At 45.6% G+C, this 27,436-nt stretch overlaps 1 long non-coding RNA gene across 1 annotated transcript; it reads right to left on the bottom strand.

Moving 5' to 3' along the window:
* Positions 1-20,940: 20,940 nt before the first annotated feature.
* Positions 20,941-26,361, bottom strand: LOC104661321. The gene is made up of 3 exons (XR_747834.2): positions 26,183-26,361; positions 22,006-22,132; positions 20,941-21,810 (listed from the first exon to the last, which is right to left on the bottom strand). It is a non-coding gene; the product is annotated as an uncharacterized LOC104661321 (long non-coding RNA).
* Positions 26,362-27,436: the final 1,075 nt, after the last annotated feature.

Below are 27,436 nucleotides of genomic sequence, written 5' to 3'. Positions count from 1 at the left end.
AACTATAAGATATTTGTTTGAAAAAAAGGGCACCAAGTCTGGCAGGATTGAGAAACACCAGGAGAAAGAGCTCTTTGCCAGATTGCAAGACAAATTCAAATATGGCCACCCCAACCTGAGCAGGCTCTCTGGATTCCCGTAGTTGGGCTGTCTGGGACATTTCCCCACATCCTGATGGCTGTCAGCTAGGACTGCATGGGGACTCCTTTAGCAGAAAGGAGGTACTCCCATAAACAGTGCTACAAGAGCCTGCCCACACACCCCAGAGGCTACAGCTGGACCAGATGACAGCTGCAAACCCTCAATGGCCTGTGAGGGAGACCAAACTCTCTTCACATGGAGGATGGTTAGGAAATGTGCACATGACATACAAAAAATGCAAGCTGGGATAAAGGAATAACAGATAAACCTCTAGGCCAGCCTGTAGTCGAGGAAGCATTGCTGGAACAGGGAAAGGCTGGTATTGAAGCAGAGAAAGCCCTTCCATGCCCACCAGAAAGGTGGGAGCATCCCTGGAGGGAATCTTCTCTAACTACCCTTTGCCCCAATGAAAATTCAGATGAGAAGAGGAGGCACAATGTGTCCCAGCTGCACACCTCCTGAGGTAAAGGAGAGAGACAGAATTATGGAGAGTGAGATGCTGAGGCCTCTGTACCACACCTGTCTCCCTAGGTACAGGGCAAATGACCAGGGGCCTCATGCAAGGGACACTGGGCACCACGAGAATCATGAACACAAACCATTAGCCCATAATCTACCTTTACCTTACTAAAATTATTCCCCCACTCCCACACTTCATAGTGTTTTCCTCCCTCCAGGAAGACTATCAACCCCAAATGATTACACTTCCCTCCCTTCACACCCCCACCCCACCCATCCCACACTTGGTGCTGCCATGAATACCCCATTAAAGCACATTCCTCTGAACTCAGGCTCTGCCCTCTGTTAACAGGCAGCTTTCCTGCAGAAAGAAGTACTCATGGGCCAGGGGCGGTGCTCATGCCTGTAATCCCAGCACTTTGGGAGGCCGAGGCGGGTGGATCACCTGAGGTCAGGAGTTCAAGACCAGCCTGACCAATATGGCAAAACCCCATCTCTACTGAAAATACAAAAAATTAACCAGGCATGGTCGTGGGCACCTGTAATCCCAGCTACTAGGGAGGCTGAGGCAGGAGAATCATCTGAACTCAGGAGGCAGAGGTTGCAGTGAGCCAAGATCGTGCCACTGCACTCCAGCCCGGGCAACAGAGAGCAAAATTCGGCCTCAAAAAAAAAAAAAGAAAAGAAGTACCCATGAAGCTGATCCTGTCAAACTAGGCAGAAGGCAAAAAGAAACTGTCCCTGGGTCTGCGTGTGGGGCCCTCAGCTGGCAAGACTAGGAGGTCAGTGATGGGTGACCTCACAGGCTAAATCACCTGGGTCAGGGCTGAGTGACCTTGATAAAATGTATTATGATAGCTCACTTCAGCCTTGAACTCCCAGGCTCAAACAATCCTCTCACCTCAGCGCCAACCCCTGACCATTGGGTAGCTGGGACTACATGCACATGCCACCATGTTCAGCTAATTATTTTTTCTGTGGAACTGGGGTCTCATAAATCTATACATTACCTATACTCCAATAACAGATTCTTCCTTACAGCCTCCAAAAAAATGAATGATTCAATATTATAAAGATAACACTTTTTCTTAATTTTTTTTTTTTTTTTTTTTTTTTTTTTTTGAGCCTGTTGCCCAGGCTGGAGTGCAGTGGCACAATCTCAGCTCACTGCAACCTCTGCCTCCTGGGTTCAAGCGATTCTCATGCCTCAGCCTCCCGAGTAGCTGAGCTTACAGGTGCATACCACCTCGCCTGGCCAATTTTCGCATTTTTTAGTAGGGATGGGGTTTCACCATGTTGGCCAGGCTGGGCTCAAACATCTGACCTCAAGTGATCTCCCCACCTCAGCCTCCCAAAGTGCTGGGATTACAGGTGTGGGCCACTGCCCCCAGCCACTTTTTCTTAAATTATATTAGCCATAAATTCAGTGCAATCCCAATCAAAATCACAATTTTTATAAAACTTCATGAACATAAAGCATTAGCCCAAATCTATCCCATGGGACCCAGGGACTTCAGCCCTCAGTACAGGGGACTCTTTTTCCCATGATGTTCACATTTATCAAAGTAATGTAGTCGTTAAAGAAAATAAGGCAAAATATTTTAAAAGTAGAAACAGGAACACAGTTTCACCTACTTCCACCTTCCAAACAACTTTGCAAACATGGCAGTGTATCTCCTCTCAAATGTTTATAAAATTTGCAGGTTTGCTCTAACATAGAACAATGCCATCAAATATATTTGGTGGCCCTAAAAGTCACACCATCAAAACAGGCACCCAGAGCACAGTTGCATTTAGAGTAAACACCAAGCTCCTTCACACAGCCTGCAGGCCAGTGTGGTCTGGCCCTGCCTCCCTTCCCGGTCTCATCTCCCAACCCCACTGGCCTCTCTGCCCCTCAGGCAGACTGTTTTTTCAGTCCTGGAAGGCACCCAGCCCTTGGTGCCTTGGTGACCCCAGGTGGGCCATTCTGCTCCTAATGCGCTTTGGGCACCCCTGCAGCCTGGTTCACATCCTCTCACAATTCAAAGCTTGGTTCTGGGGCCTCTCCTGGCCTCCCCATCCCCATCTCAGTTAAAGCCCCTCTGTTATTCTCTTTCACAGCCCTCTACCTTTTCTGAATAATACCTCCCCCATTTATAATGATACACTTTGCTTATCTGTTTGGCATCTGTGTCCCCTGCTGGAGGGATATGGGCAGGGTAACATGTGTTTTGCTCCTCTCTGGTACTCCCCTCCTTGGTGTTCTTTTGTTGCACATCTCCCTATTTCATCTGCTGCAGCCCAACTTGCTCCCAGTCCCGTCAGCTTCCAACCTCATGATTCAAATCCAATGTATAGTCTCTTTGCAACCCCCAAATAGTGTCTCCAGCTGTGACCTCTGTTTCTCTCCCAGGGGCAGTCTCCTCCCTGCTTTTTTTTGCTTCAGCTGGGAGGTGGGCAGCCCCCTCTGCTTCCACCCAGCCTGACCCTAAGCAGCAGTCTCTACACTGCCGCCAAAGAAGTTCCTGCAGACTTCTCCCCGCCCCTAGAATCAAACACATCCACTAACATCAAGCCTGAGCCACAAAGTTCCAGAGGCACCTCTGGGTTGCTGGGAGGAGCAGCAGTAACTTCATGCTGGTGTCTGGGGTGCACAGGAGAGAGGGCCCCACTCTGAGCTCACAGAGTGCTGGAGGTCCAGGCTGCAGAACACTGGAACACAGATGTTCCCCAGGAACCTAGATGCCCACTCAAACCTTCTTAGGCACTTTTGAATCTTTACAGGCACAGTTCCCACCATCTTGGGTGAGGCAAAGTACAGTTTACCTTCATTAGTCACAGTAGTTATGTTCTATATAGTTGGCTGGAAGCCAGGGGCAGTGGTTCACACCTATAATCCCAGTACTTTGGGAGGCTGAAGTGGAAGGATCGCTTGAGGCCGGGAATTCGAAAGCAGCCTGGGCAACATATTGAGACCCCATCTGCACAAAAGAAAATTTGTTTTAATTGAGCAGGCATAATGGCCCATGCCAGTAGTCATAGCTGCTCAGGAAGCTGAAGCGGGAAGATCTCTTGAGCCCAGGAGTTCAAGATTACAGTGAGCTGTGATCATACCACTGCACTCCAGTCTGAGCAACAGAACAAGACTGTCTCTAAAAAAAACAAAAGCTCAACCAAGAGCATCTCTGGTATTTAAATAACAATTGTAGAGCACTTTATAGTTCTTAACGCATTTGCATGCGTGTGTGTGTGTGTGTGTGTGTGTGTACACATATGTGGCTAAATTGACAGCAGATCCTCAAGACTAACACCGTAAACAAATTGCCATGATGCCTTTTCCATGAGAACTGCTTTGTACACCCTGGCAATCCATCAGAACAGAAACCAAAGCCCCAGTGTGCCCTTCTGTACTGTGTACTCCAGCTCACCTGCCACTTCCCAGCTCACCTGTTTTCCCAGTTACAGACAGAGGACAGACAACGTTGTTAAACTCTAGAGTGATTCCCATGGGCAGGGCAGCAGAAGTGAGTAGGAGGTTGTTTTCTTCAAGTTGAAGGAGAGGAAAGAAAAAATATACAGCTGCAGCAATCAGATTGTCAGTAGCAAAGATAGTGTGACTCAGGGCAGGTCCTTGGCAAGCAGGCACTGAGCCAGGCTGGGCCCCACACCCTGGAGAATGAGAATAGCATTCTGTGATCAAAGTGGGAAGGAATGCATCCATTCCGGAAACCAGGTGAGGCAGGGCTGTCATTAGACAATCTGGGCAGAGCTATGATTACAGACGGAGCAAGCTGACGGGATGAAAACAGAAATCCACAGCGCCTGCTCCGTGCTGAGCAGCCAAGCTTGCCCATGCTGCTCTTTCGACCAGCTGATGTCTCTGGGCAGTGATACGGCATAAGTATCTGTGGATAAAGCACCTGATAGTTAATAAAAATAATAATTTAAAAGTGTTGTTGAGTGAACTGTAGTATTACATGAACTATCAGTCCTCATTCTTTTCCTCTTTAATTAGGATGGATGTTCTAACGAGATAATTTTTATATAACTAAAGAAGACACTTTTTTTTTTTAGACGGAGCCTCTGTTGCTCAGACTGGAGTGCAATGGCACCATCTTGGCTCGCTGCAACCTCTGCCTCCCAGGTTCAAGTGATTCTCCTGGCTCAGACTCCCAAGTAGCTGAGATTACAGGCATGCATCACATCCAGCTAATTTTTTTTTTTTGAGAAAGAACAGGAAACAGATTAAATAACTAACAAAAAGACCATGCAATGAAGTACTCCACAGACATAAAGAATTACACTGTAGAAGTTTTTTTTTTTTTTTTTTTTTTGGTATGAAAGAAGCATGTGGCTGGGCACGGAGGCTCAAGCCTGTAATCCCAGCACTTTGGGAGGCCGAGATGGGCAGATCACGAGGTCAGGAGATCGAGACCATCCTGGCTAACATGGTGAAACCCCGTCTCTACTAAAAAAAATACAAAAAACTAGCCAGGCGTGGTGACGGGCGCCTGTAGTCCCAGCTACTCGGGAGGCTGAGGCAGGAGAATGGCGTAAACCCGGGAGGCGGAGCTTGCAGTGAGCTGAGATCCAGCCACTGCACTCCAGCCTGGACGACAGAGCGAGACTCCATCTCAAAAAAAAAGAAAGAAGCATGTTACATTTGATTGAGTGAAAAAACTCAAGTAACAAAATAGTTTATGCATCATGATTTTTTTTTTTTAATAAGAAACGAATGTTATATATACATGCCTGGAACACTCAGGCTAGAGTGTGGTGGTGCAATCTCAGCTCACTGCAAGCTCCACCTCCCGGGTTCAGGCCATTCTCCTGCCTCAGCCTCCTGAATAGCTGGCACTACAGGTGCCTGCCACAACACCCGGCTAATTTTTGCGTATTTTTAGTAGAGACAGGTTTCACCGTGTTAGTCAGGATGGTCTCGATCTCCTGACCTCGTGATCTGCCCACCTCGGCCTCCCAAAGTGCTGGGATTACAGGTGTGAGCCACCACGCCCGGCCTAATTTTTGTATTTTTAATAGACACAGGGTTTCACCATGTTAGCCAGGCTGGTGTCGAACTCCTGACCTCAAATGATTTAACCACCTCGGCATCCCAAAGTGCTGGGATTACAGCTGTGAGCAAGAAGACACATCTATTAAAGAAAACTTAGAAGCACCATGTAAGCATTCAGAAGAAGATTATAGTCATTTCTAATCCAATCACTAATATGTAATGACCCTTAACAGCTGTGCTGTGATTCTTCAGATTTTCTTCTAGGCATGTATATATAACATTCGTTTCTTATTTAAAAAAAAAAAAAAAAAAGAATCATGATGCATAAACTATTTTGTTACTTGAGTTTTTTCACTCAATCAAATGTAACATGCTTCTTTCATACCAAAAATAATACTCCTACAGTGTGATTCTTTACGTCTGCGGGGTACTTCATTGCTTGGTCCTTTTGTTATTTAATCTGTTTCCTGTTCTTACACGTTTAGTTGCTTCCAAATGTGGAATATTATAAATGCTGTACTATACATTCTAGTTCACCTGTCTTTCCAAATATGTCTGCTTATCTCCCTCCTTCAAGATGAATTGTTGGGTCAAGGGGTTTTCATGTATTTGTGGCTTGTGATATTCACTGCTAAATGACCTTGCTCTACAGGCTAGTCGTACCATTTACATCACCACTGTGTAAATGGTCATTTTTCCTCTCATCCTCGCCTGCAAAAGGTTTTGCCCTGCTAGCCAACGGGTTGAACTGTGTGACATGAAGAACAGTGATTTGTTTTCTTTTTGATTTCTTAAATGTTTAGTGAAACTGAATATGATTTCACACATGCATTAGTTTCCTCAGGCTGCTCTAACAAAGTGTGACAAGCTGGGTGGCCTAAAACAACAGATATTGATGGTCTCACCTCTGAAGATGGTAGGGAAAGATCTGCTCTGGCCTCTCTCCTAGCTGCAGGTAGCCTCAGCTGTCCCTTGGCTTGCAGATGGCTGTCTTCTCTGTGTGCCTCTTTACGTGTCTTTCCTCTGTGCATGTCTGCCTCTGTCCAAATGTCCCCACTCTATAAGGACACCCAGTCACAATGGATTAGAGACCACTCTACGACCTCAGTTTAACTAGATTATAAATTAATCCAAGTGTACAGGCTCTATTTCCAAATAAGGTCACAGTCTGAAGTACTGGGGGTTGGGACTTCAACAAAATCATGCTCTCCGTGCCTGGATATTAAGAACAACATCACAGGTAGGTGTACACCCCCTGCGGTATTAGGAGTAATAATATGATTAATTAGTAAACATCAATGATCGATTTTAGTAATTATCAATGATACCATTAATAGGATACCATTATTCATTACGGATAATTATTTTAAATATATGATTATGCAAGATTAAAATTAATTATTGATATTAATGTCATTTAACAATATTATTTCTTAATATTAATTATGAGTTTATTACCAATATCACTTAGTATTGATTTAAGTAACATTAATTGCTGATATCATTATTAATAGTGATATTACTATTAATTATTAATACTAATCGTTAACATTTTTAACCAGTATTAAGTTTTACTATCTTTATTGTGATTATTAATATTGATGATTACTATTAATTTTATGTTTATTAATATTAATAATTAATAGACTTGTTCCTGATAGCCAGTGGGGAGAGGATGATATTACTCCCAATATCGAAGAAAGTGTGCACCCCTCTATGATGTTGTTCCTAATAGCCAGGGAATAGAGGATGACATTATTGAAACTGTCGCAGTGGGTGTACATCCCTTCAGTCATCTTGTTCCTTATATCCTGGGTGGGAGAGGATGACATGACTCCCAATATTGCAGGGGGCATAGACCTCCCCCGTGATATTGTCCCTAACATCCAAAGGTGGAGAGGACGATATTTCTTCTGATTTCGCAGGGGGTGTACACCACCCCTGTGATATGGTTCCTAATATCCAGGGGGTGAGAGGATGATATTAGTCTCAATATTGCAGGAGGTGTACACTTCCTAGTGATATTGTTCCTAATATCCAGGGACGGAGAGGACGATGTCACTCCCAATAGAGCAGGGGCTGTACACCCCTTCTGTGACATTGTTCCTAATAGCCAGCGGGGGAGAGGAAGATATTACCCCCAATATCGCAGGGGCTGTACACCCCCTTGTGATATTGTTCCCTATATCCTGGGAGGGAGACGATGATACTAGTGGCAATATCGCAGGGGGTGTACACAGCTACTGTGATATTGTTCTGAATATCCAGAGGGAGAGAAAATGATATGACTCCCAATATCACAGGGAGTGTACATCCTCCTATGATATTGTTTCTTATACTCAGGGGGAGAGGATGATGTTACGCCCAATATCTCAGGGGTTGTACACACGTCCTGCGATATTGTTCCTAATATCCCGAAGGGGAGAGCATAATATTACTCTCAATATCGCAGGGGGTGTACATCTCCTTTGTAATATTGTTCTTAATATCCATGATGGGAGAGGATGATATGACTCTCAATATCACAAGAAGTGTACAGCCGCCTGTGATATAGTTCCTAACATCTAGGTGGGGAGAGGATGATATTACTGCCCATATCGCACGAATTGTAAAACCCCTTCAATATTTTGCCTACAATCCTGAGGGGAGAGGTGATATTACTCCCAATATTGAAGAAGGTGTACAGCCCCCTGTGACACTATGCCCAATATCCACATTGGGAGATGATGACATTACACCCACTATCACAGGGGATGTACACCCACCCTGGGATATTGTTCCTTATATAGAGAGAGGGAGAAGATGCTATTACTCCCAATAAGGCAGGGGCTGTGGCTGTACACCCCTCCTGTGATATTGTTCTTAATATCCTAGGGAAGAAAGGATGATACTACACCCAGTATCACAGGGGCTGTACACCCACCCAGTGATATTGTTCTTAATGTACTCCACCTCCCACCACCAGGGATATCGTTCCTAATATCCAGGGGAAGAGAGGATAACATTATGCCCAATACCGCAGGGGAGTGTACACACCCTCTGTGATGCTGTTCCTAGTATCCAAAGGTAGAGATGATGATATTACTGGCCATATCACAGGGGGTGTACACCTTTCTGTGATATTGTTTCTGACATTCAGTGGGGAAGAGGATAACATTAATCCCAATATTGCAGAAGGTGTGCAGACCCCTTGATGTAGTTCCTAATTTACAGGGAAAAGAGAAGAATATTGCTCTCAATATCGCAGGGGGTGTAACCACCCTGCCCCCCATATATTGGTCCTAATATGCAGCGGGGTGGAGGCTGATAGTACTCCCAATATCCCAGAAGGTGCACACACACGTGATGTAGTTCCTAATATCCAGCGGGAAAGAGGCTGATTTTACTTTCGATATCGCAGTGGGTGTATGCCACTCCCCAGACCCGGGGTATCATTCCTAATATCCAGGCGGGAAGAAGATGACATGGTTGACAGTATCGAAGGGGGTGGACACCTCTTCAGTGATATGGTTCCTGATATCCAGGGGGTGAGTGGATAATATTACACCCAATAAAGTAGGAACTGTACAGCCACCCTGGGATTTTGTCCTTAATAACCACAGGGGAGAGGTGATATTACTACCAATATTGCAAGGGGTGTACACCCCTCCTGTGATATTGTTTCTTATATCCAGGAAAGGAGAAGATGGTATTAGTACCAACATTGAAGGGATGGACAGCCCCCATGGGATATTGTTCTAAAGATACAGGTTGAAAGAGGATGAGATTCCATCCAATATAACAAGGGGTGTATACCCCGCCTGTGATATGAATTGTAAAATCTAGAAGAAGAGAGAATGACATTGCTTCCAAGAACACACGGGGTGTACACCCACCCTGTGATATTGTTCCTGTCATCTAAAGGAAGAGATGATGATACTACTCCCACTACCGGAGAAGCTACACACCCCCCTGTGATATTGTTCCTCATCACTTGTGGGGGAGAGCGTGATATTACTTCCAATATGACAGTGGCTTGACACCCAGTCTGTGATATTGCTCCTAATTTCCACTAGGTAAAGTATGATGTTCCTGCCAAGAGAGTAGTGGGTGTACAGTCGCCCTGTGATATGTTTCCGAATATTCAGGGAAACACAGGACAACATTACCCCAAATCTCCCAAAAAGTGTACACCCATTGTGTGATATGGTTCCTAATATCCGGAGATGCAGAGGATGGTATTCGTTCTCCTATCACAGGCTGTGTACACACAACCTGTAAAATTGTTCGTAATATCCTGAACAAAAGAGACTGCTAATAATGGACAAGCATTGCAGGGGGGAGTAATTGGCTATTACGATCCACATCACAGAGGCAGTGAGGCACCCCCTGTGATATGGGGAGTAATAGCAACCCCCTCTCCCCCACTGGCTATTACGATCCACATCGCACAACAGTTCAGGACACCAGCCCTGCCCCAACCTTGACCCAGACAGTGGGTGTCATGGGACCACCTCAGGGTGGGTGGCAGCTGAGCTCTAAGGTATCCCTGCTGCCAAAGACCAACTGTTCCTGCTAGTTTGAATCTGGCCACAGGGTCTCTGTTGGTGAGACAGATGACCATGAGGCAGACACCCTGAAATCTAGCACGACAGAGCCCAACGCCCCCATGGGAGGCACCACAGCACGCAGACTTTGCAGATATACTAGCAAAGGCCACAGCAGGCCCTGAGTGAGGAGCAATCTGACCAAGATCCTGGGGTCCTACAACACAGCCCTTAAACCAGGGACTGGAAACTGTTTCCCTAAAGAGCCAGGAGTCAGTATTTTCAGCTTTGCCAACTGATCTTTGCCTCAAAGATGCAACTCTGCCATGGCTGCACGACAGCAGCTTTCTGCAGGTGGCCTGTGAAGAGATGAGCATGACTGCACCCCCATGAAACTTTACTTATGGACATGGAAACTTCTCAGTGTCATGAAGTGTTATTTTTTTATTTGTTCAACCATTTGGAAATGTAAAATCCATTCTTGATTTACAGGCCACAAGAGCAGGCAGGGACAGGCTGCCCCTTGCCGACCTCTGGAATGAGCTTAGAGAAGGAAATGACAGGCTGGGCCAGCGCGGCCTCCTCACAGCAGATCCGCTGCAGGAGGGTCCTTCTTAGCAACCACTTCTCATCCTTCCTCTTGGCTTCAAGTGCAGTTCAGGTGGAGAAAGAGAGAACAGAACTGGCCTCAGCAACAAGAAGGAAGGAGATGCAGGGTCAAGCAGCCGTGTGGGTCGATCACACTCAACATTCACACCAAGCGGAGCACAGGCAGGACCAGCCCAGGGGGGCCGAAGTGGAGGCTCTCTGGGGTGGGGGACCTCTGGGTGGGCAAGATTCTCTACCTAAAACTCATATAGAAGTTCTACACAGCAGTAGTTACAGAAAACACACACTAAGAAAAAGGCCAAAATGAAAATAGGACACCAAGTTTGGCCAACTGGGTCTCACAAGCCAGTAGGTAAGAAAGCCCAGGAGGGCCCACCAGAGGAGCTGGGGGTGGGTTCCTGCCTGCAGGGGGCCTAGGACACCCCTCCTCCCACAGAGGAGGACCCAAGCTTTGGGGAAGAAGCTGTCAGAGTCACCCAGTGAGCTGATCAGAGCCGGAGCCACAGAGCAGGGGAGGAGCCCTGGCCACGTCCCCATGAGGGCTGAGAAGCTAGGGTGGGGGCACACCCCCAGGGGCAGATGCAAACAGTGGACTGCGGGCCCTCCTCCTGCCCAGAGGATGCTCAGCTCCCAAGGGATCACCAAGGCCTGGAACCCAGGGACACACCACCTGACCATCATGCCCAGGCCTCCTGGACCAGGCAATGTCCAGTACAGGCAGGCAGTCTGGGCTTGGGACCAGGACAGGGGTGGATGGTCCTGCTAGGCAGGACTCTTTCTCCCTACCAGCTGGGCTGGTTGCACTGTAGTTTTGGTTCTGGCAACATATTGCTGCCCACTTTGGCCACACCAGTCCCTGGCTATGCCCAATGCTGTCCAACCCACCTACACAGGCCCCACACACCCAGTGTCCACCAGGCTCCTGTCAGCCAGGAGGACCCATGCTCATCCCCTGAAGTATCCATGGGAGCCTGCATCCCACAGGGACCCACAGCTCAGGGCCAACCTCCATGGGGGCCTCTTGGTTGTGGTGGCAGGGGTGGGGGGGAGTTGGCCTCCAGCCCTCCCATTCTGGCCACTGTGTTTTGTGGGGACCATTCAGTCCTGGGAGCTTCCTGGGGACTCCAGAAGGAAGAGAACAGGGTGGTCATGGCAGCCTCAGCCCCAGGTTCTGGGCCCAAGCGCAACAGAAGGAAGAGAACAGGGTGGTCATGGCAGCCTCAGTCCCAGGCTCTGGGCCCAGGTTCTGGTTTGATCTGGGCGGTAACAACAGGTCATGTCATTCACACAAGGATTGGCTTCAATATAATGCATCAAGGGACTGTGGAGGACACAGATCAGCCTCCAGGCCAGTTACACCTGGTGGCTTAGCCAGTGCAGGCTGGGGAGTGGAAAAGCTGACCCCTGACCTCCCCACCTACCCTGCCCACCAGATGCCAGTAGCAGCCAGGGATCCCTGACTTCAGGCAGAGGCAGGGAGCACAGTTGCTGCCTCCTTTGATCCCATCCCAGGGCCCACAGGACCTGGAGAAACCTGGCAAGGGCTGAGTTGGGAGAATCAGGCAGGAGGATGCCAAGTGAAGAATATGAGGGACTGGGTATGAGGGGCACTAAGGGAGCAGGGTCTGCTTCCCCTGGGGAGGTGGCAGTGGGACATATAGTAGCCAAAGCTCCGCAGGCCCCACCCTGCTGCCAGGCACACATGGTGCCCATACCTACCCCAACAGCTGCAGGAAGTTTCTTCATCAACAAAAGGGGAGGACGCACCAACACCCACATAGGCATTGATGCCCACACACATCAGAGAAGAAAATTCCTGCTGTGCCCAAGGTGTGAGCACACCTTCCTCCCCATAGTGGGTCCAAAATTACCTGCTCCTGCCAGCACTCCCACCCCCAACTCCACAAGCTGCTGACCTCCACCACAGTGCCATGCCACGTGCCAAGAACAGCTCAGCGATCCATCCCAAAGGGTGCTATCCTGGAGCGGCTGTGCTGGGCAAGGGACACGTTTCCTAGTCACAGAGGTTTTCTTTCTTTCCCACTCACTGGCCCTGTGCCTCGGTTTCCCCCACTGTGGCACAGTGTAAAAATCCCATCTTGAAGGCTAGGAACCCAGAAAGGTCACCATACCTGGTGAAATGGGGGGTGAAACTCCCTGCCTTGGACCTCTTGCTCCAGGACTGATGTCCACTGGGACATGGCCAGGCCAGCATCCTGGGGAGGGCTGCATTCCCTGCCTGGGGAACCTTGCTCCCAGTTAGGGATCACTGGAGTCAAGGCCCCTAATGGATTGGGGGAGGCACAGCGGTAGAATGGAGGTAGCCCCGTCATACAGGCCTGTGTAGACCCCAGAAAATAAGCATTGAGTTCAGACTCTTGTCTGAAGCTGGCCACCTGAAAGTATTTGGGCTTTGGGGTATGATGAGGGCCTGGGGTCAGGAAACAAAGTGTTCTGGTTTGGACATGCAGGAGGTTCTCTGCAGCTCTCTCAGGTACAGGATATGTTGCTAAGTATATGCTTTTAAAAACCCTAGGAGGAAGGGGCACCCAGAAGGGGCCCTGAAGCCAAGGGAAAGGTCCAGCCTTTCCACCTGCCCAGCTGAAGACATGCTGGAGGACAATTCACCAGAGTTTCATAACAAAGAGAAAAAAGAAATCAAAAAGACCTGGAGGATAGGCAAGCTAATGAGGGCTTACTGGGATTACCGTGCCTAATCCTCAAAACAAGCCTTCCCTATCTGTCCTCTGGGCCAGGTGAGGAAACAGGTCACAGTAGGACATTCAGACCCTGGGCAGGGTCTGAATGAAAAAAAAAATATATATATATATATACAGAGCCTCGCTCTGTAGCCCATGCTGGAGTGCAGTGGCATGATCTCGGCTCACTGCAACCTCCGCCTCCTGGGTCCCGGTTCAAGCAATTCTCCTGCCTCAGCCTCCCGAATAGCTGAGATTACAGGCATGTACCACCATGCCCAGCTAGTATGTTTTTCTTTTTCTTGAGACAGAGTCTTGCTCTGTCACCCATGCTGGAGTAAAGTGGCACGATCTCGACTCACTGCAATTTCCACCTCCTGGGTTCAAGCTATTCTCCTGCCTCAGCCTCCCGAGTAGCTGGGACTACAGGCACCTGCCACCAAGCCCAGCTAATTTTTTGTATTTTTAGTACAGACGGGGTTTCTCCATGTTAGCCAGGATGGTCTCGATCTCCTGACCTCGTGCAACAGAGCGAGGTTGCCTGGGTGACAGAGCGAGACTAAGTCTCAGAAAAAAAAAAAAGAAAAAAAGAGAAAAGAACAATATAAGCCAAATTTACTCAAAAGAAATAAAAACAAGATGACAAGTCAATGGCACTGAAAACAGAAAATCAACAGAAGAAACTCAATAGAACAATAGCTGTTTCTTCATAAAGATCAACAAAATTGGTAACTATCAAGCCAGGCTAATAAAGAAAAAAAGAAATCACACAAATTACTATAAGGTGAGTACAAAAAGTAATGGCAGTTTTTGCATTCTTGGAATTTGCTGTTTGATACTGGAATACCCTCTTAAATAAATGTGGTTATGTTATTCATCATTTTAATGGGCATTTCTTGCCCTTTTTTTTTTTTTTTTTTTTTTTTTTTTGCTAATGACTTATTACTTACTTATTTTAGACTATGGAAATGATGTCAGACAAAAAACAAATTCAAGCGACTTTCTTATTCGAGTTCAAAATGGGTCCTAAAGCAGGGGAGACAACCCACAACATCAACGCATTTGGCCCAGGAACTGCTAATTAATGTACAGCGCAGTGGTTCAAGAAGTTTTGCAAAGGAGGCGAGAGCCTTGAAGATGAGGAGCGTAGTGGGCAGCCACCGGAAGTTGATAACGACCAATTGAGAGCAACCACTGAATTCGATCCTCTTACAGCTACACGAGAAGTTGGCGAAGAACTGAATGTCGACCATTCTATGGTAATCTGGCATTTGAAGCCAATTGGAAAGTTGAAAAAGCTTGATAAGTGGGTGCCTCATGAGCTGAGCAAATATTTTAAAAATCATCCTTTTGAAGTGTTATCTTCTCTTATTCTATGAAACAACAATGAACCATTTCTTGATCAGATTGTGACATGCCACGAAAAGTGGATTTCATACAACAGCCAGCTCAGTGGTTGGACTGAGAAGAAGCTCCACACCACTTCCCAAAGTCAAACTTGCACCAAAAAAAGGTCATGGTCACTGTTTGGTGGTCAGCTGCCGGTCTTCTGATCTACTACAGATCAGAATCCTGGTGAAATCATTTTTGATTTCTGGTGAATTTGAATCCTGGTGAAATCATTACATATGAGAAGTATGCCAAGCTAATCGATGAGATGCACGGAAAACTGCAGCACCTGGAGCTGGCACTGGTCAACAGGAAGGACCCAGTTCTCCACAACGCCTGACCACATGTCATACAACCAGGGCTTCAATGGTAGAATAAACTGGGCTATGAAGTTTTGCCTCATCTGCCATATTCATCTGACCTCTCACCAACCAACTACTACTTCTTTAAGCATCTTGACAACTTTTTGCAGGGAAAACACTTACACAACCAGCAGGATGCAGAAAATGCTTTCCAAGAGTTCATCGAACCCTGAAAGCACAGAATAAACAAGTTTACTTCTCATTGGCAAAAATGTGTTCATTGTAATCGTTTCTTTTTTTTTTTTTTTTTTTTTTTTTTAGACAGAGTCTCACTCTGTCACCCAGGCCAGAGTGCAAAGGTGCAATCTCGGCTCACTGCAACCTCTGCCTCCTGGGTTCAAGAGATTCTCCTGCCTCAGCCGCTTGAGTAGCTGGGATTACAGGCACATGCCACTACGGCCGGCTAACTTTTGTATTTTTAGTAGAGACGGGATTTTGCCATGTTGGTCAGGCTGGTCTCAAACTCCTGACCTCCTGATCCGCCCGCCTCAGCCTCCCAAAGTGCTGGGATTACAGGCGTGAGCCACTGCGCCCAGCCCATTGTAATGGGTTCTATTTTGATTAATAAAGATGTGTGGCAGCCTAGTTATAAAAATTTAAAATTCATGGTCCAAAACCACAATTACTTTTGCACCAACCTAATAATATAAGAATTAAAAGAGGCCTTTATATTAGAGAGCCCATGGATGATAAAATAATAAAGAATAATACAATCTCCATAACCCACAAACCTGGTAACTTAGACCAACTGGATGAATTAAAAGACACGATCTATTAATACTAAAACACAGGAGAAATAGGTAGTCTAAATATATTTATATCTCTTAATAAAATGTAATCAATACCTAATAACCTTACAGAAAACTTACATATTCCAAAAATCTGACATTCTGTCATGCTATTCTAACTGGTGGGATTCGGGGATTTCCATTTTGATAAGAACATAGGTGAGTCGCACACACTTAATTTTAGTGCTCATTGGTCAGGAAACCTATGTCCACTATAGGATACTACAGAGCGATGCGTTATGGAGAATTGAGGCAAGATAATATGATTTTCAGAGTTAAAGGAAGACAACCTGTGTTATGTACATTAATTCCTCATAGTATCATAGGGGATACCATATTTAAACTTTGGGGTATCCCCAGGTATAATTCTTATTTGAGCCACATGTGAATTTCAGACACGGAGGCTTCCCAACTTCAGTGGCTTTCAACAAATGTGGAAGTTAATTCACAACCTATTTTGTGGAGGCATAAAATTCAATGAGCACTAATTTAACCTTTTATTTTAAATATTATTTTTGTAAACTTTGCATTTCCAATTAGGTGAAATTTTAAATCTTTCAGTTCTTATCCACCTTTTTTTTTTTTTTTTTTCCTGAGATGGAGTCTTGCCCTGTCACCCAGGCTGGAGTGCAGTGGCATGGTCTCGACTCACTGCAACCTCCGCCTCCCAGGTTCAAGCGATTCTCCTGCCTCAGCCTCCCAAGTAGCTGGGATTACAGGTGCCCGCCACCATGCCCGGCTAATTTTTGTATTTTTAGTAGAGATGTGGCTTCCCCATGTTGGTCAGGCTGGTCTTGAACCCCTGACCTTGTGATCTGCCCACCTCGGCCTCCCAAAGTGCTTGGATTACAGGCCTGAGCCACCGCGCCCAGCCTCTCCACTCTTTTTAGGTGGAGGGGAGTAAGGGTTGCTTTAAGTTAGGAGGGACTCCCATGTACCCAACCCAGTTGTGTAAATTTCTTCCTTCAGAGTTCTTCAAATCAGCATCACCATTGTTAAAGGCCTCCCACATGGTAATAATTGTGCTACAGGGTTTTATGAACATGAAGTTTATGTTTGGCTGAATTAACCTCGTTGCTGTGGCACCAGGGGGCCATAGGTGTTTTCACCAATTATGAAGCGAGTTCACTGTGCAATGGCTACCAACTTTTCTGAGTACAATGAGACCAAACACATTCATTCATACATAAATTACATGAAGTGAATTTATTACTTACAAATAGCAAACAAAAGACAACGGAAGTCTAGGATTCAATATGAACCGCTACCACAAGATCAGGAAGGCTACCCAGAGCAGACGGATGGAGTTTTGACCGTCAATGCTTCACTTGCACTACAACTGAGGGACCCCAGAAAGCAGCCCACCTTGGGTTTTCTCCCAGGATGTGGTTTGCTGGACACAAGCGTTAAAGGCCATTCTGTTTCGAGCAGGGACTATAACAGAGCCTGGGCTGTTCTGACCAATGTCACCTGATTATAAGGATATTGCATTCCCAGCATATCATACCGTTATCTTGAGAACTACCAGTAAGAAAAGGAGGACAATGGCCCTGCACCCTTAAAACTGAAGGATCAGGATATTTGTTGTGACAAGAGGCACAGACAGTAGCAACAGAGTGTTAGCCATCTACTAGTTCTCTTGACCGGAGCATGGCACCTGACTGCTTTTCTCTTTCCTTTCAATGGAAACTGTTTCAGAATATTTTGAATATTTTGAGTTTCTACATCTATAGAGTTGCAGTGCATGATCACTGGCAGTGTAGACTCTCTGCATGGTTAAAGGAAAGAGTTCAGGAGCCCATCAACCCTGAGGAGGAGACCACCTAATCCTCCAGAGAGTGCCACTCCATCTTCCTGGGGTTAGCTCCACATACAGTAAGGCCATTATGTCTGAGTCCGTCAAGACTTGCAGTCCAAAGATTAGACTTTTGACATGCTGATAAGCAGCAGTGATAAGGAAAGCCCACACACTGGCTAGGAATTTTTCAATGAAAGCAGCTGAGACACCTCTTCATACGCTTCGGTAGGGGCTAATATCAAACTCTTTCTTCCCATTTTCTTTACTCATCAGTGCCTGAACCATGAGGCACCATAGAAGTACACCTCATCGGGAGGGTGTATGGGACAGCAGCAAGGGGAGCAGCAGCACAAGAAACAAACAAGGCCACTACTTCTGCCTACATAATAACTATTGTCTTGGAGTGTACAATAATTAATAATGTTCACATGGCTACCCTAAGCATACAGAGATGGTGACCAGAGTAGATGCAGGGACTACAGAGATACAGCCTGATTCTTGCTAATTAGGACTTAAGTGTTGGCTTATGTGCTGTGCTCTTGTGCATGAATAAGCCAGGGCCTCAAAACTGCCTGCTAAGCACAGGCCAAATGTCATGCTGGGGTGCAATTAAACATTCATGTCTAGGAGATGAGAGCATTTTAGTGTGGGAGAAGATGACAACACCTGAAGACCACAAAACATTGTGCAGACCAAAGAGAAGGCCCATCGTCAGCTCACAGTTCTGACCCAGGTGCTGATGTGTTATGGAACCGTCAGCCAACAGCAGGTAGGTCAAGTTGAGCAGGCGTCCTGCATGAGGGCTGGTCCATTCCATTTGTGTTGCCAGTTGCTTCAATAGCGTCTCATGCACACCACTGGTGAGGAAGGAATTTGCACCCTACGTTTACTGGCACCGTTAAACACATAACATCTATTACTAAACAGATAAGCCAAACATCAGTTATTAATTACATATAGGAGGATGGTATAAGCTCCCACAGGCCCAAACATGGATTAACTTGGGAGCAGAGTGGTATAGCATTAAAAAAGTGAGGATGTTCCTTTTTTTTGAGACAGAATCTCGCTCTGTCACCCTTGCTGGAGTGCAGTGGTGTGATCTCAGCTCACTGCAAGCTGTCTCCCGGGTTCACGCCATTCTCCTGCCTCAGCCTCCCTAGAAGCTGGGACTACAGGCGCCCACCACCACGCCCGGCTAATTTTTTGTATTTTAGTAGAAACGGGGTTTCACCGTGTTAGCCAAGATGGTCTCGATCTCCTGACCTCATGATCTGCCCGCCTCGGCCTCCCTAAGTGCTGGGATTACAGGCGTGAGCCACTGCGCCCGACCGAGGATGTTCCTTTGTTCCTACAGGAGTATGTGATTGGTTTGTCTGTTGGCTGGTAGGGAACTGAATCATGTGACACTGACTGGTAAGACCGTAATACCGTAAAATACAATATATAAACTATAATACCATAATGGTGTAATACTATCTACTACAATACCAAAGGCACTGATGAAAAGCCCAACACTATCATATGTGACTGACAGACTGAATGCTTCCTCCCTCAGACTGGTTACAACATATTGTCCTATCACAGTTCTCTCTCCTTCATTCAAAGTGAACAATCCAAGTAACAGACAGAAATAATAAAGAATAAAGGGCAACAAATGCAAAGGACTCACAAGATGATACTCTATGGTAAACTTTATGTACGTAAGAATTAATACCAACTCATTATTAGCAAAAAATAAACATCTTTACATCAAGAGTAGTTTTTCCTTTAATAAAAAAAGGTGGAATGTGTGTAATGGACAAGTGATAATCAAAATTTGCCAAATGAGGCTAGTAAGACAATCCCAACAATTCACAATCATTATTCACTGGTCCATTAATCACAGGACAATACATACAAATGAAACTTACCTGGCCGGGCACAGTGGCTCATGCCTGTAATCCCAGCACTCTGGGAGGCCAAGGCAGGCAAATCATGAGGTCAGGAGTTCAAGACCAGCTTAGCCAATATGGCGAAACCCTGTCTCTACTAAAAATACAAAGAATTAGCTGGACGTAGTGGCAGGCGCCTGTAGTCCCAGCTACTCGGGAGGCTGAAGCAGGAGAATCACTTAAACCCAGGAGGCGGAGGTTGCAGTGAGCTGAGATCGTACCACTGCACTCCGGCCTGGGCAACAAAGTGAGACTCCATCTCAAAAGAAAATAATAATGAAATAAAAAAATAAACTTACCTACATATTAGAAAAACATCAAAATTCAACCATGAATCCAGCACATTATCAAATGAATAGACAAAAATTCTACCAACAAACTTAATATCATTGTCTATGAAACTCAAGGACTACTGCTTAAAGAGCATTTACAGAACTCTTACCTCAAGGTTTCCCTGCAAAACAAGGTGAAATGCATACTCAAGACTCTTTAAGAATGAGCCACTGATAAAAACAATATACTTGTAACTTGTGTAACATTTCATACATTTTTTTCAAGCACTGCACCATAATTAATTTGCATCGGGCTTTCCAAATTAGAAAAGCTTCACTTACAGAACTTCTTTCCCGTGGGAGTTTTCACATGACTTTTCAAGTAAATGTGAAAACTTACAATATTCTTGCAGTTTCTAAACTATTAGAGTTTTAATTCTGTGTGCGATCTTGTATTTACAAGGTCCAGGGAGCTACAGTGTGCATTTTCATATGTCCTTGAGTGAGTATGAGAGAAATGAAACATTCCCACATTCTGGATATTCATAGGGTATTTCTCAGGAAAGAGCTGATGTCTTCAAATGGAACTAACACAACTGAAGGCCTTACCACAAATTTAGATTCAAAAGGCTTTTCTCCACTCTGATTCCTCCCAAATCTTCAAAAACAGGAAAATCTGAAGGCTTGACCACATTTCCTACATTCTTAAGGTTTCTCTGCAATGTAAGCTCTTTCATGTTTATGAAGGAATGGGAAAGAATAAATGTTTTACCACATTTCTTACATTCAAGGGGCTTTATATCTATTTTTTTTTTTTTTTTTTTTGAGATGAAGTCTCACTTTGTCGCCCGGCTGGAGTGCATTGGCACAATCTCAGCTCACTGCGACCTCCGCCTCCTGGGTTCAAGTGATTCTCCTGCCTCAGCCTCCTGAGTAGCTGGGATTACAAGCATATGCTACCACACCCAGCTAACTTTTGTATTTTTAGTAGAGACGAGGTTTCACCATGTTGGCCAGGATGTTCTCGATCTCCTGACCTCGTGATCCGCATGCACAGGGCTTCCCCCCAACCCCCCATGGCTTTTTATGTCCTTGAAAAAGAATTAAGACAACTGAAATATGCCACCATGCCCAGTTAATTATTTTCTTTTTTTTTTTTTTTGAGACGGAGTCTCACTTTGTCGCCCAGGCTGGAGTGCAGTGGTGCGATCTCGGCTCACTGCAAGCTCTGCCTCCCGGGTTCACGCCATTCTCCTGCCTCAGCCTCCTGAGTAGCTGGCGTGAGCCACCGCGCCCGGCATTATTTTATTTTTTGCATAGACAGGGTTTCACCATGTTGACCAGGTTGTTTCACACTGTTTTAATCCAGGCTGGTTATGAACTCCTGGGCTCAAGCAATACACACACCTTGGCCTCCCAAAGTGCTGGGATTATAGGCTGAGTCACTGCACCCAGCCTCTATATCATGACTTCTTCATGGGGAGTAAGGTGACGGGAACGAGTGTAGGCTTTACCACATCTCTTACATTCATAGGGTTTTTCTCCAGTATGAATTTTTTCGTGGAGGTGAAGGGAACTGAGGCGACTGAAGGCTTGGTCACATTGTTTACATTCATAGGGTTTCTCTCCAGTATGAGTACTTCTATGGTTACAAAGGGAACTCAAATGACTAAAGGCTTTGCCACATTGTTTACATTCACAGGGTCTCTCTCCAGTATGAATGCTTCCATGCTAAGATTCCTTCAGAGGACTTTATTTCCTCTTCTCAGTGCAAATTATCTTATATCTTTCCCAGGTTTTTCGAAGTGATCTTCAATATTCTGGTCTTTCCATTTGTTTCCTAAAATGCAGACCCACAAAATTATCATGAATTATTACAAACTATAGAAACATTACTAGATTTCATGTTCATTGTACACAGTGCCCATGCCTAATTTATTCACCAAATCATTCCCTTGCCACATTCCAAATCACAAACAGCACTGATGATAGGGAAATACTTCTGTAATTAAGTGAAATGTGTTGTCATTCTTACCTACGGAAGCCAGGTTCCTGCAGGTTTCCTGCATCACTTCTCTGCAGAGATTCTTCTGAGAAGAATCTAGCAAAGCCCATTCCTCCTGGGTAAAGTTCATAGCCACATCCTCAAAAGCCACGGAGTCCTAGAACATTCCACACATGTGGATAGAAGGATGGGTGAGACTGACAGCACTGGGAATCTATACTCAATTCATAAGCTGTTTACATGATTCTAAAATTTTCAAGCATTTATTCTATGACTTGATTGTCACAACTCTTACTCTGTTCACACATACTCCCTTCCATACAGCAGTACTAATGCTAGAATTGAACTATTCAAAAAGGCAACAGCAAAGTAGAAACACCCATCTCATTAGAGAATCCAGGGAGTAAGATGTGCTGCTAGGAGTTACCTTTTAACTTCACTTTGTACATTTCTAGTATCTGTCATAATAAAGTCCCACCTGATGTGCATAAGTGAGTTAATAGTCCTGAGACTATTTATTCTTAAAAATGCCTGCTCGTAAAGTTCAATCTTTGTTTGTATTAGTAACTTACATTTTGAAAGGGATTCCACCAACCCAAGTAATAAGAACGACTCACGGCATCTAAATGGCTTATGCAATATATTTGCCAAAACTTTTTCTGCTGAAGGTCTATTATTTTGTGTCACTGCAGTGGTGCTTAGGGAACCAGACACCAAAACACAGTCTGAACACAAGTGTTCAATGAGTTTCCCTGGTAGTTAACTGGGGAGTTGAGCCCATTCCATGTGATTACACCAAGAGAGAAAAGGCTTATTAAATTTAATTTGAGTAGTAAATAAAACCAATAATTGATATTTAACAATACTAATACAACAATTTTTTAAATTTCTATTGCACAATCTCAAGGCAGAAAGGAATAAGAGGAAATATGACACGTTTTTTAAAATGACATTAATGTCACCACTTCCAGTTGCTGTTCCTATGAAATCACATAAATTCCCAAATCAGGTTGTTTTAGGCAAGAAAAACTACTTTTTCACATGTAGCAAAAATGACAAATATCTAATGATTTTTAGTCATCTAAAAAAAGAGTGATGGCTTGTCTAACATACTTCTAAGATTTTCAAACGAAAATATTCAGGACAGCACAGTATTAGCAGAGAGATGAGCAAGCAGACCAAGCGAAAAAAAAGTCTTAATGACCCAGCATTTACATGGAAAGCTGAGGAATGATAGAGTAGGCACTGTAGAATAGAAAAAGAAATCACATGCACTTTAAAATATGAGGCAAACCAGGCTGGCATCTACTTGGGAAAATGCACTGCATTCTTCTCTATTCCATGAATAATAATCAACTTATTATATATCATATATGAAAGATAAAACCAGAACACTTTCAGAAGTCACAGGAAGACTTTTTTTTTTACGAAGGATTAGGCAGAATTTTTTTTATGTAGGAAAAAAGTGATAAAGGAACAAACAAACTCAAACATATTAAAATTTAGGGCATAAAAAGAAAATAGAGTGAACCGGGGGTGGTGGCTCACGCCTGTAATCCCAACACCTTGGGAGGCTGAGGCGGGCAATCACCTGAGGTCAGGAGGTTGAGACCAGCCTGGCCAACATGGCAAAACCCCGTCTTTTTGTTGTTTGTTTGTTTGTTTGTTTGTTTTTTTGAGACGGAGTCTTGCATTGTCGCTTGGGCTGGGGTGCAGTGGCAAGATCTTGGCTCACTGCAAACTCCACCTCCCGGGTTCAAGCAATTCTCTTGCCTCAGCCTCCTGAGTAGCTGGGATTATAGGTGCCTGCCACCACGCTCAGCTAATTTTTTGTATTTTTAGTAGAGACAGAGTTTCACCATGTTGGCCAGGCTGCTCTGGAACTCCTGACCTCGTGATCCGCCCACCTTGGCCTCCCAAAGTGCTGGGATTACAGGCATGAGCCACCGTGCCAGACCTAAAACCCCGTGTTTACTAAAAATACAAAAATTAGCTGGGTATGGTGGTGGGTGCCTATAGTCCCAGTTACTCGGGAGGCTGACACAGAAGAATCGCTTGAACCCGGGAGGCAGAGGTTGCAGTAAGCAGAGACGGCGCCACTGCACTCCAGCAGGGCTACAGAGCAAGACAGCGTCTCCAAAAAGCAAAAAACAACAACAAAAAAACCCTCAGATATCCAAATAAGAGGAGACAGATGTGTCCACTGTCATAAATTCTTCACCATGCTACAAGAAGGGAACTGACATTTTGGTGAATCTTTGTAAATCATCAAGTTATCTATCACACTTTTAGTTCACCAGTAGCATTTACAAAGCTAAGTCCTACAATTCCATTTGAAATTACCCTTAAAAAGAACAGACCTTTAAAACTTACTACACTCACTCTGGGGAAGAAATAAATACAAATTTTTAGCAAATAAAATACATCATTTTACCTTGCCTCTTTGGAAATAGTATTTTTATCTTTCAAGCTGTACTGACAAAATGTATCTTATAGTCAATGAAAAACTGAAACTCAAATAAGCGGACAAGCCTTTTCAAGGTAAACTCAGGGAGAGGCAGTGCTGACTCCAACATAGACCTTTCTAAGTGTCACAGCAGGCCATTCTATCCCTCAGGACACCCATCCTGTTCAGTAAAGTACTCAGTGACCACCTAGGAGGCACTGGCACTGCTCTTTGTCCTCCTGTGTGCCTTAAGTGCATTTTAATATTCAGGTTCTTGCACATCCTCTCTGGGGTGGAATCTAGAGAGCAGAAAACATTTCTGCCTTTTCCTCTCAATATCAGCATCCAATTGGCAGACCATCAATGTGTCTCCGAGGAATAAAAACTCGGGCTGGAGGAACAAGTTTAATGACCTAACTTTAATGACATTACATTGTATTGTCCATTAATTTTAATGTCCTAAAATTCTAATGACCCTAAGGTGTCACCATTTTAGATGAAACTATACCAGGAGATTCCCCTAAGGCCAAGAGCATCCAGCTGCTCCCCTGAGAGACTCTACCCCCTACCTCAGGCTGTCCTTGGGGATGAGATGACCCCGGGGCTGATACTCACTAGACCCTCCAATAGACATGGCCACTGTGGGTATCCTGGGTCATCCCCAGACAGTTCTAAAATGCCAGAACTAGGAAAAGACAGGAGGGTGGCTGAGGACACAACACCCTGTAACGTTTTCACGGGGGGACCTCAACCTAAAGACACTTTGGTAATACGTACACTTAGGAAAGATGAAAAGAAGAGAGGCACAAAGATTTTTTTTACAGTAGAGTGTCAATGATTTATTCTCCGCTTTCCTCTCATGTAAAACGTTTGGAAACAGAAAAATATTTTGGCCAAGGTGGCTCAGCTTGTAATCCCTGCGCTTTAGGAGGCTGAGGTGGGCGATCAATTAAGGTCAGGAGTTTGAAACCAACCTAGCCAACATGGGGAAACCCTGTCTCTATTAAAAATACAAAAATTAGCAGGACGTGGTGGTGGGCGCCTATAAGCCCAGCTACTTGGGAGGCTGAGGCAGGAGAATCACTTGAACCCGGGAGTCAGAGGTTGCAGTGAGCTGAGACTGCACCATTGCACTCCAGTGTATATATGTATATCTACACATGTATATATGTATATATGTATATATACACGTGTATATATGTATATATGTGTGTATATATGTATATATGTATATGTGTGTGTGTGTATATATATGTATGGTTTGCTTCCTCATTAACCTTATCAAAGCCTCTCATTTACGCCCCTCCTGTGGATCCCAAACCACAAACCATGACTGCAGTACCTGGTTTATGAATCGCCATTTGCTCAAACACACCGTTTAACGTTTTAACAAAGCCTCAGGTTAATTTTAGGGGGAGAAAGGTGGGACTGGAAGCTCCGTGAACCACAGCTCCTCCCACGCTGGAACCCCGCACACCGAGTCGGGGCTCTCCCGGATCACCCTCCCGTGGTCACCGCACCACCTGGGTCGGGGAGGCGCGGGGTTCCCGAGAGGGCTTCGGCCGGCGGAAGTGGCGCCAACGGGTACAGACAGGACGCAGGGGTCCCGCTGCCCGCCCCGCCCGGGCCTGCACAGAAGGGGACTGAGGCCTGGCTGCGCCGCGGCGACTCGGTCTGCAGGTTCCGCAGCCGATGGCTGGTTCCAGCAGGTTTCAACCAGCCCTCTTCCCCACATCGGGAAGTCAGGCGCAGTCCACTCACCACTCCTCGGCTTCCCGGGTGTCCTGGCGTCAGCTAGGGATGTCCCAATACCCGCAGGTCACAGGGTGGCAGAGGCTGCTGCAGAGCCACCTGGGCCTCCCAGAGCCAAGAAGTAGCAGCGGAGACTAACAGAAAGAGCCTACTGTAGCGAAGGCGAAACAAAGCGCCCGCCAGCCAGATTCCGGAAGCCGCCCTCTCCTTTCCGGCGGCGCTCCTGATTGAACTGTCCCCACCCCAGCGCCCCTGATTGTATGGGGCTTCAGGCCCCACCACCTCAGGCCCTGAGTGACAGGACATTGCGATCTCACCTGAGGCTGAATGAGGCCAGAATGACCTTTTTGGCCTAGCGGTTTGTAGAGGGTGCCTCCTTCCTGCGCTGGGATCTGACCGTACAAGGAGGATATTCGCATTTAACCTTGTATACAAGGTTATAGCTATTTGTGCATAATATATGTATATATAATTGCAAGCAATATAACGACAATTCTGTAACTACCCAGTGGGTTCACCTTGCCCGCTACCTAGACAAAGCCGATTTCTCAAGACGGGGGAATAGCAATAGCGAAAGAGTAATTCACGCAGAGTCGGCTGTGCGGGAGACCGGAGTTTTTTATTTTATTTTATTTTTTTGAAACAGAGTCTTGCTCTGTCGCCCAGGCTGGAGTGCAGCCTCGGAGTTTTATGATTATTCAAATCAGTCTTCCTGAGCATTTGGGGATAAGAGTATTTAGAAAGTTTATTTTGGCCGGGCGCGGTGTCTCAAGCCTGTAATCCCAGCACTTTGGGAGGCCGAGACGGGCGGATCACGAGGTCAGAAGTTCGAGACCATCCTGGCTAACACGGTGAAACCCCGTCTGTACTAAAAAAAATACAAAAAATTAGCCGGGCGAGGTGGCGGGCGCCTGTAGTCCCAGCTACTCGGGAGGCTGAGGCGAGAGAATGGCGTAAACCCGGGAGGCGGAGCTTGCAGTGAGCTGAGATCCGGCCACTGCACTCCAGCCTGGGCGACAGAGCGAGACTCCGTCTCAAAAAAAAAAAAAAAAGAAAGAAAGAAAGTTTATTTTGCCAAGGTTGGGGATGCTTGTGCATGACACAGCCTCAGGATGTCCTGATGACAGTTGCCCAAGGTGGTCAGAGCACAGCTTGGTTTTGTTGGAGATAAATGCTCGGTGCCACAAAGTGAAACCAGCACTCAAGCGAAAAAGTTTTCTCAGCAACGCAATTTACTTCTGCAGAAGCTTGCTGCTCGCATCA

Source organism: Rhinopithecus roxellana, chromosome 17 (genome assembly GCF_007565055.1).
Source record: "Rhinopithecus roxellana isolate Shanxi Qingling chromosome 17, ASM756505v1, whole genome shotgun sequence".
Lineage (NCBI taxonomy): Eukaryota > Metazoa > Chordata > Mammalia > Primates > Cercopithecidae > Rhinopithecus > Rhinopithecus roxellana.
The sequence above is the reverse complement of the archived record's forward strand: the minus strand, read 5'-3'. Positions and strand labels throughout refer to the sequence as shown.